Source organism: Dermacentor albipictus, chromosome 9 (assembly GCF_038994185.2).
Source record: "Dermacentor albipictus isolate Rhodes 1998 colony chromosome 9, USDA_Dalb.pri_finalv2, whole genome shotgun sequence".
NCBI lineage: Eukaryota > Metazoa > Arthropoda > Arachnida > Ixodida > Ixodidae > Dermacentor > Dermacentor albipictus.
In genome coordinates this window covers 87,680,384-87,692,617 of record NC_091829.1, presented here as the reverse complement: position 1 = coordinate 87,692,617, position 12,234 = coordinate 87,680,384, and the positions used below count along the sequence as shown (strand labels likewise).

At 45.7% G+C, this 12,234-nt stretch overlaps 1 long non-coding RNA gene across 1 annotated transcript; it reads right to left on the bottom strand.

Annotated features, from left to right (window-relative positions):
- Positions 1-209: 209 nt before the first annotated feature.
- Positions 210-3,599, bottom strand: LOC135908954 (uncharacterized). The gene is made up of 4 exons (XR_010566521.1): positions 3,532-3,599; positions 1,569-1,594; positions 1,469-1,486; positions 210-358 (listed from the first exon to the last, which is right to left on the bottom strand). It is a non-coding gene; the product is annotated as an uncharacterized lncRNA (long non-coding RNA).
- Between the last annotated feature and the right edge of the window lie 8,635 nt (positions 3,600-12,234).

Sequence of the window (12,234 nt, the reverse complement as noted above, 5' to 3'; positions counted from 1 at the left end):
AAGAACCGAAACAGCCAGTGCTAACGCAAGACAACAGCAATGACGCCGCTGAGAACGTGACGCCACACCTGCCCCTCCCCCCCCTCCCCCTCCCACCATATGTCGCATGGTTTCACTTGTTACGCAGTGCTCGATATACAAAAAGCTGCCCTCCCGAGAATGTTTACAGTGTAGTCGTACGACAAAACTGTCACGTGCTATAGAAGGAAAGCAGTTAACAAAAAAGAGAGCATGGCAAAAGTTCAATCTTCGTTTGGTTACCATGTCAGCCTGTATACGCAAAAACAAGCGCCAGAGAAGAGGCAAGATGACATTTACTTACCGTAAGGGCCCCATCCACGCCGTGGATCCATCCTCCCTGCGCGAAAAAAAAAAAAAAAGAAAACGAAGGTTATAAGTTGTATCATTATTACACCGCGGTTAGTTAAAAAGTGTTTTCCACTCACTATATCATGAGCAGATTCTTTAGATACATCTTTCGTTCGCGGGCTTGCCCAACGCTGTTACTGCGATGTATTTATTCGCTCGCTTCCGCAATAGCCAGTGTTTAAAATTAACGCCCGTATTTAACTCTTATGCGACACATCAACTTATTTTTCGAAGTTGAAACGGCTCTGTGGATATGGCTGTTTGCCTCTGGGCACTATAACACTTTGGGTGCAGGTATATATATACGAACGCCAGGGGACGTCGAGATGTTAATAATCGCAATTTTAGATCCTCTTGGTTAATCCGGATCAACCCTCCCCCTCCCCCCCCCCAAAAAAAAAATTCCGTTTCGTAATCCATTAACCTCTTGTGACGTTAATCCTCAGCTGTCGATTCCCTTGCGCACGCTCTCTGCAAAAATATCTTTCCCTGGGTAAGCTTTGATTTTTCTGATTAATTGCGGTCAGCTGAACCCTGTAATCAGCACGGAAAAGGCTTGCGCGACGGCAGCTTCGAAAGATTATCCTATGTCGTGCTCAATGACTGTAACTGTAATTAAAGAAAAGGCTTTGCGTTCGTTGAAGAAGCTACGTGCATTGTATACTTAACAGCACCGTACATTGTTTCAAACGAATATGTGAGCCAAATAATGAATTGCTTCGCCTAAATCGAGGTGACAAAATCGGTATTGTCCACCTAAGACGAACCTTGATCTTTTAATAACTTGAAACTATAATGTAGACATGAAATGTTCCATGCGTTCGTTCATGAACAAGTTATTGTGAGCAACGACCGTGGTTTTCGTGTAGCAGAATGACATTCGGAAGGACATCCCCATTTGAAGACGGTCTTGATTCGAACAAACGAATATTCGACAACTTCGAATAGTCATTTTTTTTTCGAATCAGGTACGAATCTAATGGCAAATACTATATTCGATTCGTATTCGAAATTTCGAATATTCGCGCACCTATATATATTTACAAGGTGTTTAGGTAAAGACAGGCTTTGGGCAAGGAGGGAAATGCCGTTTACTCACCGTAGCCGGCCATCTTTGCTGTTCGGAAATATAGAGGTTGTCAATTAAGCATACATCCCCTTAACAGACAGTTCTAGTAGAATGAACAATTGGTACTAACCTTGCTTCACTGGCGTGCCCAATAGGCTAGAACGAAAGTTACAGAATTGGTTGTTACAGTGCAAGCGGAGTATGAATAACATGTTTATTGTATTACGTTTCAATACATTAGCGAATAGTTTGATTCCAGATACATACTTTCGTTCCTTACCCGTGATATTGAGAAACTAATCGACAGGGTTCCTAGCGTACATATTCGCACGTACGCACGTAACGGTGTGAAACCAGGTTGTCGTGCGATGCAATCAAAACACTATTTCCATGAAAATCTTTCGGCGTGAGTGAAATGTTTTCATGGAACGGGTAGACGGATCTTCTAGACATATACAGTGAATTGTTTTTTTTTTTTTTGAAATTTCAGAATCAGAGCGTGTGTGAGAAAACGACTGCGAACTGTTTTTTCGACATGCTTTCAAGGCTGGCGTTTCGTCACGTCTCGCCTTGTCTTAACGGCTCTTCGTATTTTACATCACAATGTTCATTATGCTGGACACTCAAGCTAAACTCGCGACGTTGGCGCCATCTGTGGTGTGTATTCTGTTAAACTTTTGATGCAAAAGCGTCGAATCGTCCATTGGGCGAAAACGCCGGCGTCTGTCGTCTGGACAGGCGAAAAACGGCACCTAAATTCCTAGTTGCTGCGACGCCGCGTCAAGAGAGCGCCTCGATGGAACAGAGTGGGCGAAAGGAAAACACCTGCTTAAGCGATAGCGCGCCAGGTGTCACGTGAGGGGAGAAGGAGTCGCCGCGACGCCACGTCACCGTCGCTCTCGCTCTTGGAACGCGCGCCTTCCTTGTCCATGCGACTGCTCGCCTGCGTTCTGACTGCGCGCCTTGGTAACGCCAAATGAACGTGTCCAGCATAGGCCTGTGCACTCTGCTTTGTGACGTCATGCTCCTTGGACCAAAATTGCCATTGCCAAGCCCGGCGTGCAGAAAGCGGTGACATCAAAATCACTCCACGGGAGCATCCCCCATTAGATTCTATGGCGGTCGGGCAAGCTAGCGTGACGTCACGGATCGAAGTGCACCGGATTTGTGCTACACAGGAGGCGCTGGTCGAGCTTCTCAACGCGCTCGCTTGCGCGCGAGGAGTATATATATATATATATATATATATATATATATATATATATATATATATATATATATATATATATATATATATATATATATATATATATATATATATATATACCAGAAAAAAAGCAGTTCTGGGTCCGGGTAAATATGCACAGTGAAGTAGACGCGCGCATATATATATATATATATATATATATATATATATATATATATATATATATATATATATATATATATTGCTACAACAACATGAAGCTAAGAGGTAATGAAGCCAAGGAAAGCACGGGGGAAATTATTTGTTTTGCGTTTAAGCGTAGGAACAGTAAAGAAATTAGGTAGGTAAAGAACGATAAATGAAAGTGGGGGACGATAAAACGTCTTGCCGCTGGTGGTAGCCGAACCCACGCCCTCCGCATTACGCGCGCTTTGCTCTACTAATTGAGCTACAACGGCGGCTGCTCCAACGTCCACATTAATTCTTGGGCATTTATGTACGCGTGCGAGATCTAACCCGGGAATCCTATAGGTGTTGAGCATGTAAAACTCTACTATTTATCTTTCACTATATTGTCATACGCGCGTGGAGTTGCGATGAAGTATTCGCAAGACAGCAACAGCAGCTGTGGTCAGCAAAGTCACGAAAGGTTCACTAAAAAAGATTGGTTTAGAAAACCTGGAGCTTTCAAATTACAAGCGACGGCAACCTGGGTCGACTTAACGCCGAACAAGGTAAATCAGTCGCACACTCTAATTAAGGGCACGAAATCACGTGGCGTTTGGATAACAGCTAGCTGCCGGCGCGACCCGAGAAGTCCTATAGTGACTACGTCAATTTAGTTTTAGTTTACTTAAAAAAAATTACCGCCACATGCTAACTATACCTCAGTCAAAGCGAGCTTCGACGGGGGCTTCGCGTGCCTTTGCTGTGAAACAGTAAGCATGTTTCAAGGGCAGCAGGTATACCTGACGTTGGAAGTCTCGTACGGGAGCGCAGACTGTGCTTGCAAATGGAGACGAGCTCCCAGCGCTGACGATGACGATGACTTCGGGAACGGTACCACACATGCCAAGGAGGCTGGGACGTGCCCACCATAGGGCGAAATCGAATGAATGACAAGTAACGAGAAAGGAAACAAAGTGACAGTAAAGATATGTAGGAAGCGAAACCCCAGAATGAAATTTTCCATCGCAATGTAAACGTTCTTGTAATGGTCCCTCTCTTACGAAGGGAATGAATGAAGGACTTTTATTTCTGCCCGACTCCGGCACCGGCACGCAGGCTGAGGGGGGATCAGGGACTGCCTGAGCCCGGACTAAGGACTAAGGCAGACTACGGACTAGTGAAGTTGCATCTTCACAGCCTCAGCCGTCAGGTGGATGGCTTGCTGCTGGACGTTGGGGTCTTCGCGCCGCACCCACACCTCCCAGGCTTCTCTTCGATCTATGTTTTGGCTGATCCCTGGTGAACCGGCACATTCCCAGATTATGTGGTCCATCGTGTACCTTCTCGCCGCAATCTTTGCATTTGGCGTCATTTTCGTCCCCTAGTCTGCGTAAGATAGACCCAGAATGGGCAGATGTAATTACCGGCTTGCAGTCGCCTCCAGGTGTCTCTGTCACGCAGCACGTCACCACGTGGCACATAAATAATAGGCTTAGAAGAGGAATGAATGAAGAAAACGAAGAGGAAAAAATGAATGTATATGCTAATTAGAATCTTAGCCTTCATGACAAAGAAGGACGTACACCGACCAAGTAAAACTTATTTAAAAGACAAGGTCGTTTCGGCTTCCACACGGAAGCCCTGTTGACAAGTTGGCGAAAAAAGGTTCAAGTGCCTGTTTTAGGTTTTAGCATGTGGCGCAAGCACCGCGTGTAAGACGGGGGGAGGGCTCCTTCGTTTCGATTGAGCGTGTGTTCGCTTGGTTGTACATCTCGAGAGACTCCACGTATACAGACGTGACTTCCAGTTTCTTTCCTGACCGATTAGACTAGACTTCATCCAGTCAACATTGTGCGTGGTCGTTGCCGCGTGCTCTGCCAAAGCATTTCAAGCCTCTTGTCCACGTCGTTTTGATGTTGGCGCAGCCGCTGTTTAAAGTTGTCCGTCTCCCCTATGTAGACGCAATCGCAATCCGCACAGGGGACGACGAAACGGCAATTGCTGGATGAAATGGATGAAATTACTAAAATCTGGAACGCTGTCCGCCTCACCCGGAGATTGGATACGCTCAGCAGATAAGTCCCATTCCCAAACCTGGTAAACGACCTGACTCCATTGAAAATCTTTGGCCAGTTTGCAAGCTCTTGGAACGTCCTTTAGCCTCGCAAGGTTGAATCATTACCGCGAGCAGGATACTTCTGAATACGTCCGACAGAGCTAAACACATGACAGCCTGTACGTCATCTGTCGACTGGCCGATAAGTCAAGGGGCTCCTACAAAATGTCAGAGATTTAGAGAGATAGAGAGATAGAGAGAGAGAAAGACGTGGAGGAAAGACAGGGAGGTTAACCATGGTTTCACCCTGTTGACTACCCTACACGTGGGGAAGGGAGAAGAAATATTGTAAGGAAGAAGCAGAAGGACAGTGTGTGCGCACTCGCTGATAAATGCTCACTCACAAGCGCCCGTCTAGTCCGATTTTCATAAAAAATACTAGACGTCTGCGGCAGAGGTCAGGGGACCTTTGCTTCCGAGAACGGCCTGTCGTCTAACCGGCTGAGGCTTGCACGCAGAGAGAGAGAGAGAGAGAGAGAGATCAATGAGAGGAAAGGCAGGAAGGTCAGCTATAGATTGGCCGCCCGGCTTGCTACCCTACACTGGGGGTAAGGGAAAGGGCGTATCGAAAGAGCGAGAGAGGGAGGGCTGAGTGCACGTGGTGTGTACACCGGGTGGTGTACAGCCTTCCGCTTTCATGTGGCAAGAAATACATAGGACAAACTGGGCGTTGCCTCAATGATCGGCTCCGTGAGCACAGTAACAATGTTAAAAACGGCTCTGGCGGTTTCTTGGCGATCCACTGTCGCGATCATGGGTGCAAACCTCTTGAGAATCAATGTACGATTGTTTCCCGTGGCAGCACGCAGCTCATCCGTGAGATATCTGAAGCACAGATGATCGCAAAATTGGGTGATGCGTGTGTCAGCTTCCCGTCTCTAGCTCTCACAGAAAAGGAATTGCGTTACTTGGACGCGGCATCACACGACACGTAACCATGTTACATGATTTCGCACTTCATTTCCGTGTAAGCGCATGCGCGATCTACGTGCATGCCATGTATAAAATGACGCAGTGGCACAATAAACTTAGTTGAAAGTTTGCGCTTGGTGTGTCGTCTTCTTTCACGTCCGTGTCGTTTTTTATGTCGCGCAATAACTTTTAAGCACGTGGTATGACTTGTGCGCAGAGCGTAGCGTTGAGAGTAGCAGGTTAGACATTGACACATAATGTGTTCTATGGTCTCACCCCGTCCGCAAGAGTTGCACTCGGCGCTGTTGGCCATTCCGACAAGGAATGAGTAAACGTTCGTGAAATGCAACGCCCAACCACCGGCGGCGCGCTAAAGTTGTTTCACGACGGGAGAATTCAGGTGGCAGGCCGCGGTATCATGCCAGGGTTTATTGAATATAATCGAGAGTTGGTAAAACCCGGCGAATTCCAACGTCGAAGCTTGTAGGGTGAGTAAAGTTCCCGCGCTGCGTCGGTTCTCGACAACGGTATTTCTACGCACTGATCTGGCCGGTGAGCTACAAAATGCCAAGCGTACTATAGTATACACTCTAAGAACAGTTTACACCCTTTGGATTGCCCCTTCTGCCACACAACGATAATCGTCATCTGCCTTGATGCGTTTCCTTTATTTAACGCTGCGAGCCCGGTACTTTCCAGTAACGAACGGCTTGCGCGTTATCAGCATGATAGCACTGCAGGAAATGCTATCATGCTGAGAACGCGCATGCCGTTCGTTACTGGAAAGTACCGGGCTCGCAGCGTTAAAGAAAGGAAACGCATCAACGCAGATGACGATTATCGTTGTGTGGCAGAAGGGGCAATCCAAAGGGTGTAAACTGTTCTTAGAGTGTACATCTGAACCTGAAGGAAGCATTTGATACTGCTTGACATCAAGGAGTGTTGAAAGCGCTCAGATAAGCGTGCCCTGGGATTTGCCTTAAAAACGTGTAGTTATTGCTTCGCGACACAGAGCTCATTGCCATAACAGAAACGTGGTTGCAGTGACGTGAAGGACGATGAGGTATTTCCAAGCACTTACAATGTAATCCGCAAAGATAGAGCAACACGAGGCGGTGGCGTGGCGCTTCTAGTGAAGGAAGGACTCAGATATGAAACTGTGCCATCCATAAACGGGCAAGAAAGTGTGTGGTGCGAACTATTTCTTGGCAATGCCATTTTGCTAGTTGGAGTTAGGTATAGAGCCCCCGGAAGCCCTGTAGAATTTTTGTATACGCTTGACCAGCATTTATATAACATAAGGAATGCCAGAAGTAGAATCATTTTAACAGGGGATTTTAATTTACCAGGTGTCGATTGGGATGCGAGATTTACGGGGCCAGTGGAAAAGCTTAGCGCTGATATAATGTTCGAGATTATGCTTAAGCATAACTTTGTTCAGGTAGTTCATGAGCCGACCAGGACACAGAGGCAAAATCAATCTACGATACATCTGTTATTTTTTACTAACGAAACATTTAATTATAGTGTCGACATTGAGGAAGGCATATCCGATCATAAAACAGTGGTAGCAATTTTAAGTATTGGCAATGCGCAATTAGAAAAAAATCCCTCTGTATATGTGAATAATTTTAATCGGGCTGACCACACATCGGTTATCGACTACGTAGAACGTGCTCTTGATAATATGCCGGTTGATAATGACATAAATAGGGTTTGGAGATAAAGTGTATCAGTTGTCCGCGCCTGTTTAGAAAAGTATGTGTCCAAGAAAATCAAGCGCATGGGAAAACCCAGTCCATGGGTAACTAGAAACATTCATTTGAAGCGGCGACTAAATCGTGCACGTAGAAGGATGGCAAGGCGATGTGCAGAAATAGCCAGTCTCAGTACGCAAGTTAAAAAAGAATTAAATGATGCGAAGGCGACATTTTTTTCAACTACAGTAATGGATTACGTACAAAACTCGCCTCAAAAATTCTGGAATTACTTATCTGGTTCTACGTGCAACATTTATGAAATTAAGTTAGACGGAAATGTCTGCACTAAACCAGCTTTGATCGCACAGGCTTTTAACAGTATGTTTAACTCTGTATTTACACCTGACAGTAGTAGGCACCCCATAAATAAATGTGAGTGATGGTTTGTTGCTGTGTGAAGATAGAAATGCTATTGTACTTTCTCGAGAAGGCATTCTAGCATTGTTGTTGACGTCTGTCAGCAGTGCCGCAGCTTTTTGAGATGTCTCATGCTTTCGGCGTCGCGATTAACAACAAGGAACAAATTGATGTTATAGCAATTGATTTTTCGAAGGCTTTTGACCGGATGTGTCACACAAAACTTATTGAGAAATTGTATAAACTTGGAGTTAATACACAAATTGTGAAATGGATCTATGCGTGCCTTAAATAGAAAGCAATATGTTCAAATAGCAGGCGAAAGATCATACTCCTTACCTGTTTTATATCTTGTGCCACAAGGTTCGATTTTAGGACCAATTTTGTTTCTATTATACGTAAATGACATTGCTAATGACTTGCATCCTAACATTGAACTGCGTCTATTTGCGGATGATTGCCTTATTTACTGTCGCGTTAACAATGTCCAGGGTCAAGTGTTGGTGGACGAATACTTGCAAAGAATTTATGACTGGTGTGTTACGTGCGACATGAAAATTAATTTCGATAAATCAGCTTACATGACTGTATCTAACAAGAAAACCCCGTTGCATTTTACTTACAGAATAAATAATAGCCCACTTCAACATGATAGTGAGCTTAGGTATCTCGGGGTCACAATCACGCACAATTTGAATTGGAACGATTACATTGAAAACATTTGTGGTTCTGCTCAACGCAAACTCGGTCTGTTAAGGCGAAAGTTGAAAGATGCTACACCCGAGGCGTACAAAACAGTTGTACGGCCCACTCTGGAATACGCATGTATAGTCTGCGATCCGCACCAAGTGGGCTTGATAAATAAACTGGAACGAATTCAAAGACTAGCCGCACGGTTTATCTTTAACGCTTATCAAAGGACGCAGTCTGTAACTGCGTTATTATCTCGTGCCTGTTTGCCCGAACTCGCAACGCGAAGAAAAATAGCCACGTTGAAATTCTTGTACCAACTGTACAACAATATATTCAATTTGGACTCCAGACTATACTTGCGTCCCCTGGACGAGTGTCCCCAGGTACAGGTCACCGTCATGCTGTAATGCCCTATGTGCCGCGCGTTGATGCCTTCAAATTTTCCTAAGTGAAAACTATAGCCGATTAGAACAAACTTGACGCAGATGTATTTATTGAAGCGCACACAACTTAATCGTTTGAGCGTGAACTGTCATGTGTTTGTCATTAACTGTCATGTGTCATGTAAACTGAATGCATTGTTTGTTTATTGCGGAACTGGTGCTACGGAGTACTTGTGGAAAATTTTTTTGGCTCCATCACACCGGCGACTTGAGGAGGTCGCGCGACCATTTGCGACTCGCGATCAAAATGCGACCGAAGGCGACTGATATTCACACCGGCAAGCCAGGCTGAGCGCGACCCAAATCCCCGAGATTATCGTTCTCAGCGAGAACCAACGGAATCTACGCGGAATTTGCCGCGACGCGGGAGGAGGCCGGATGTAGATATGTGAAAGATCACTTCCGGTGCGCCGCTGATTAGTTTATCAGTTTTGCGACTACGGTCGCGCGACTGAAAAATCGCGTGGTGAGCGACTGGCCCAAAATGGTCGCTTTTCGAGAAAAGCGATGGTTTGCGACCATTTGCGACCAACTTGGTCGCGCGACCACTGTCAGTCGCCGGTGTGAATGAGATTTCCCCCACCCCTGTAACAGCCCGCAAGGACCAACAGTATTGGAAATAAATAAAAATAAAGCCTTCTTCATAACCGGGCGCGCTTAATCACAAGCGACGAAGCTCCACCGACCACCCTCAACATCTTTCTTGTGGTACCGCTAGGAGTGGTCATCTCCGCGGCATTTTTTTTAAACCATGTAATGTGCATGCAGGCTGATCCGAAGGCTAAGCGGCCGCGGTGGCGCCAGCATAACTGTGCGTGCAACGACATCACAAGGCGGGTGGAGCCTGTATGCGGATCATCCTACACCGGAAGCGGCTGTGGACGAGATTCGGGGCACACTGCACCTACTGGCCGCGGTCACCTAAAGTCAACAGGCATGAAGCGTTCACCAGAAAAAAAAAGAACTAGATGTCTCATTATGGGGGAGGGGGGGGGGGCAACGAGAATGAAATAACAAAGGTAGGATTTATACATCGACGATAGGCGTCTGTATTGAAAGACCCGAAAGAGAATGGCGAATACACATTTTCGGTGTTCGGCTGCACAAAATAAAAATAGGCGTCCACACGTGCATAAGGCAACTGATACCGCCTTGAAGAATGCTCTTCTTTAGATTTAGAGAGAAAAAGCGAGAGGGAGAGACAGGTTAACTCCCTGCAGGTAGCGAGGCTCTGGGCCTGTAACGGGAGAAAAGAAATAGGCTTTTTAGGAATGTGTTTTTTTCCCTGGTTTGTTGTGGACTGGAAATTAAAAAAAAAAGGAAATGTGTTGGAGACGTTTATGTATAGACGTCTTGAAAATACGTTTGTTAGACGTCTTCACCTGGACCAATCACGTGAAGCCAGCAGACAATGACACCAAAAGAAAGCATTGGGTGACTTACTGGTCGTTAATTGAAATATAGAAATGATAAATAAAGGGAAATGAAAGTGGAAGAAAAGAACAGCTGGCCGCAGGTTGGATATGCTAACCCACGCCTTCGCATTATGTGTAGGATGCTTTTGCCGATGGAGCTACTGCGGTGCCGTTTCCCCGTCCACTGTCTTGAGTATTATGTGGCTACTAGCTCTAGGTCTGATAGTGTTAGACCGCGCCACAACTCACGGACTTGGTGGCGGATGTAGAACACCCAAGTCACGTGATAGTCAGTGCCGAAGTCACGTGATGCGTGAACTTGGGCACTTGGGCACTGACTTGGCAGAAGGCGACTGGCCCTGAAAACCTCGTCTTGTCGATACTCCTTACCTCTATTTCGTTGTTTATTGTTTTTCCTTCCTATTAACCCCTTTTTATTGCGATACAGCAATTATATGGATACTTCAGGCAAATTTGTGCCGTCACCGTGATATGTTATTTTATTATTTTTATTTTCGATGCCTTTAGCTTAAACAGGATGTTACAAAAGGGTAACCGCAACCCCCCCCCCCCCCCCCACCACGTTGTCATTCGCGTACAGTACAATATTCACTCTACAAAGTCTGCATCACGTACACAGTACATTACATCACAAAAACCAAGCTTTTCTTCAAAGCACTGCGCTGTGCTTGTGTCAACAAAAATGTCTTGAGTCAACGTTGCTCCAATCAACAATCGTTCCTGGTAAAAACGAATATCTATAGGGGCCCTGTACCACTTTTTATCGAAGTAGAGAAAGGCATTTGAAGTGAAAATAGGATATATTTCAGAAACACTTTGGTGCAATTTAGTACTTCAATGCGTTCAGCAGAAGCGGAGGTATTGGTAATCAAACGCCGCCTTCGCAGTGCTTCAGTTCCTTCTTCAGTGCCTTGCATGAGGCGCCAATATTACCGTGAACAATGTTTTAGTAAACGAGAAATTGACCTAAGTGCAGGACACGATTTGCAAATCACAAGGGACATTCGAGTGCTATTATAGCCCGATGACGAAGACACTCCTCCGTTTATTTCTGTCGCTATAGTGCTAATATTCATTTCACGTTATAAAAAGACAATTGCATTCAGTTATAAGACGTAAGAAAATGCTACTTGCCCAGTTCTATTCAATGTTTAGAAAAAAAAATAATTGATTGACGTTACCCTTGGCAACGACGCGGGCGGTCGAAAGGTTTCGTTTGCGCTCGACACTGCATCGCCCGCGTGTCAGTAGTTTCGTTATCGCTCAATGCTGCGCTGGCTTTTCTAGCTCGCGAAACTCGCACAAAAATGCAAGTAGCCGAGATTTCCACGTCTATGCGATGTGTCGCGGGTTGCCCGAACGGTCCACCCCACTTGAGCAAAAGCAGTTGCAGCGGTGAATCCAACGCTCTGTCCTGACTCGGTTTCTCCATATGCCGTCTGTCGGACAACGTTTTACTCACAGACGGGTGCAAAGGGCGAAGACAGCGTATGCAACGTCACAACTACCCCGCTCGGGGGCGGGCGATTTGGATTGCGCCAATGGTATTTTAATTAAGAGTCCACGTTGACTCAATGTTTGCCTTTAGTGTGCCTTTAACGTAGACGCCGTGACTTACGATTTTTGTGCCTACGACGCGCTAACCGTAAGCCAAACGCCGTTGTCCTCAGTGAGCTATAAAGTGTGCTTAGCCAGTGGTCTCGC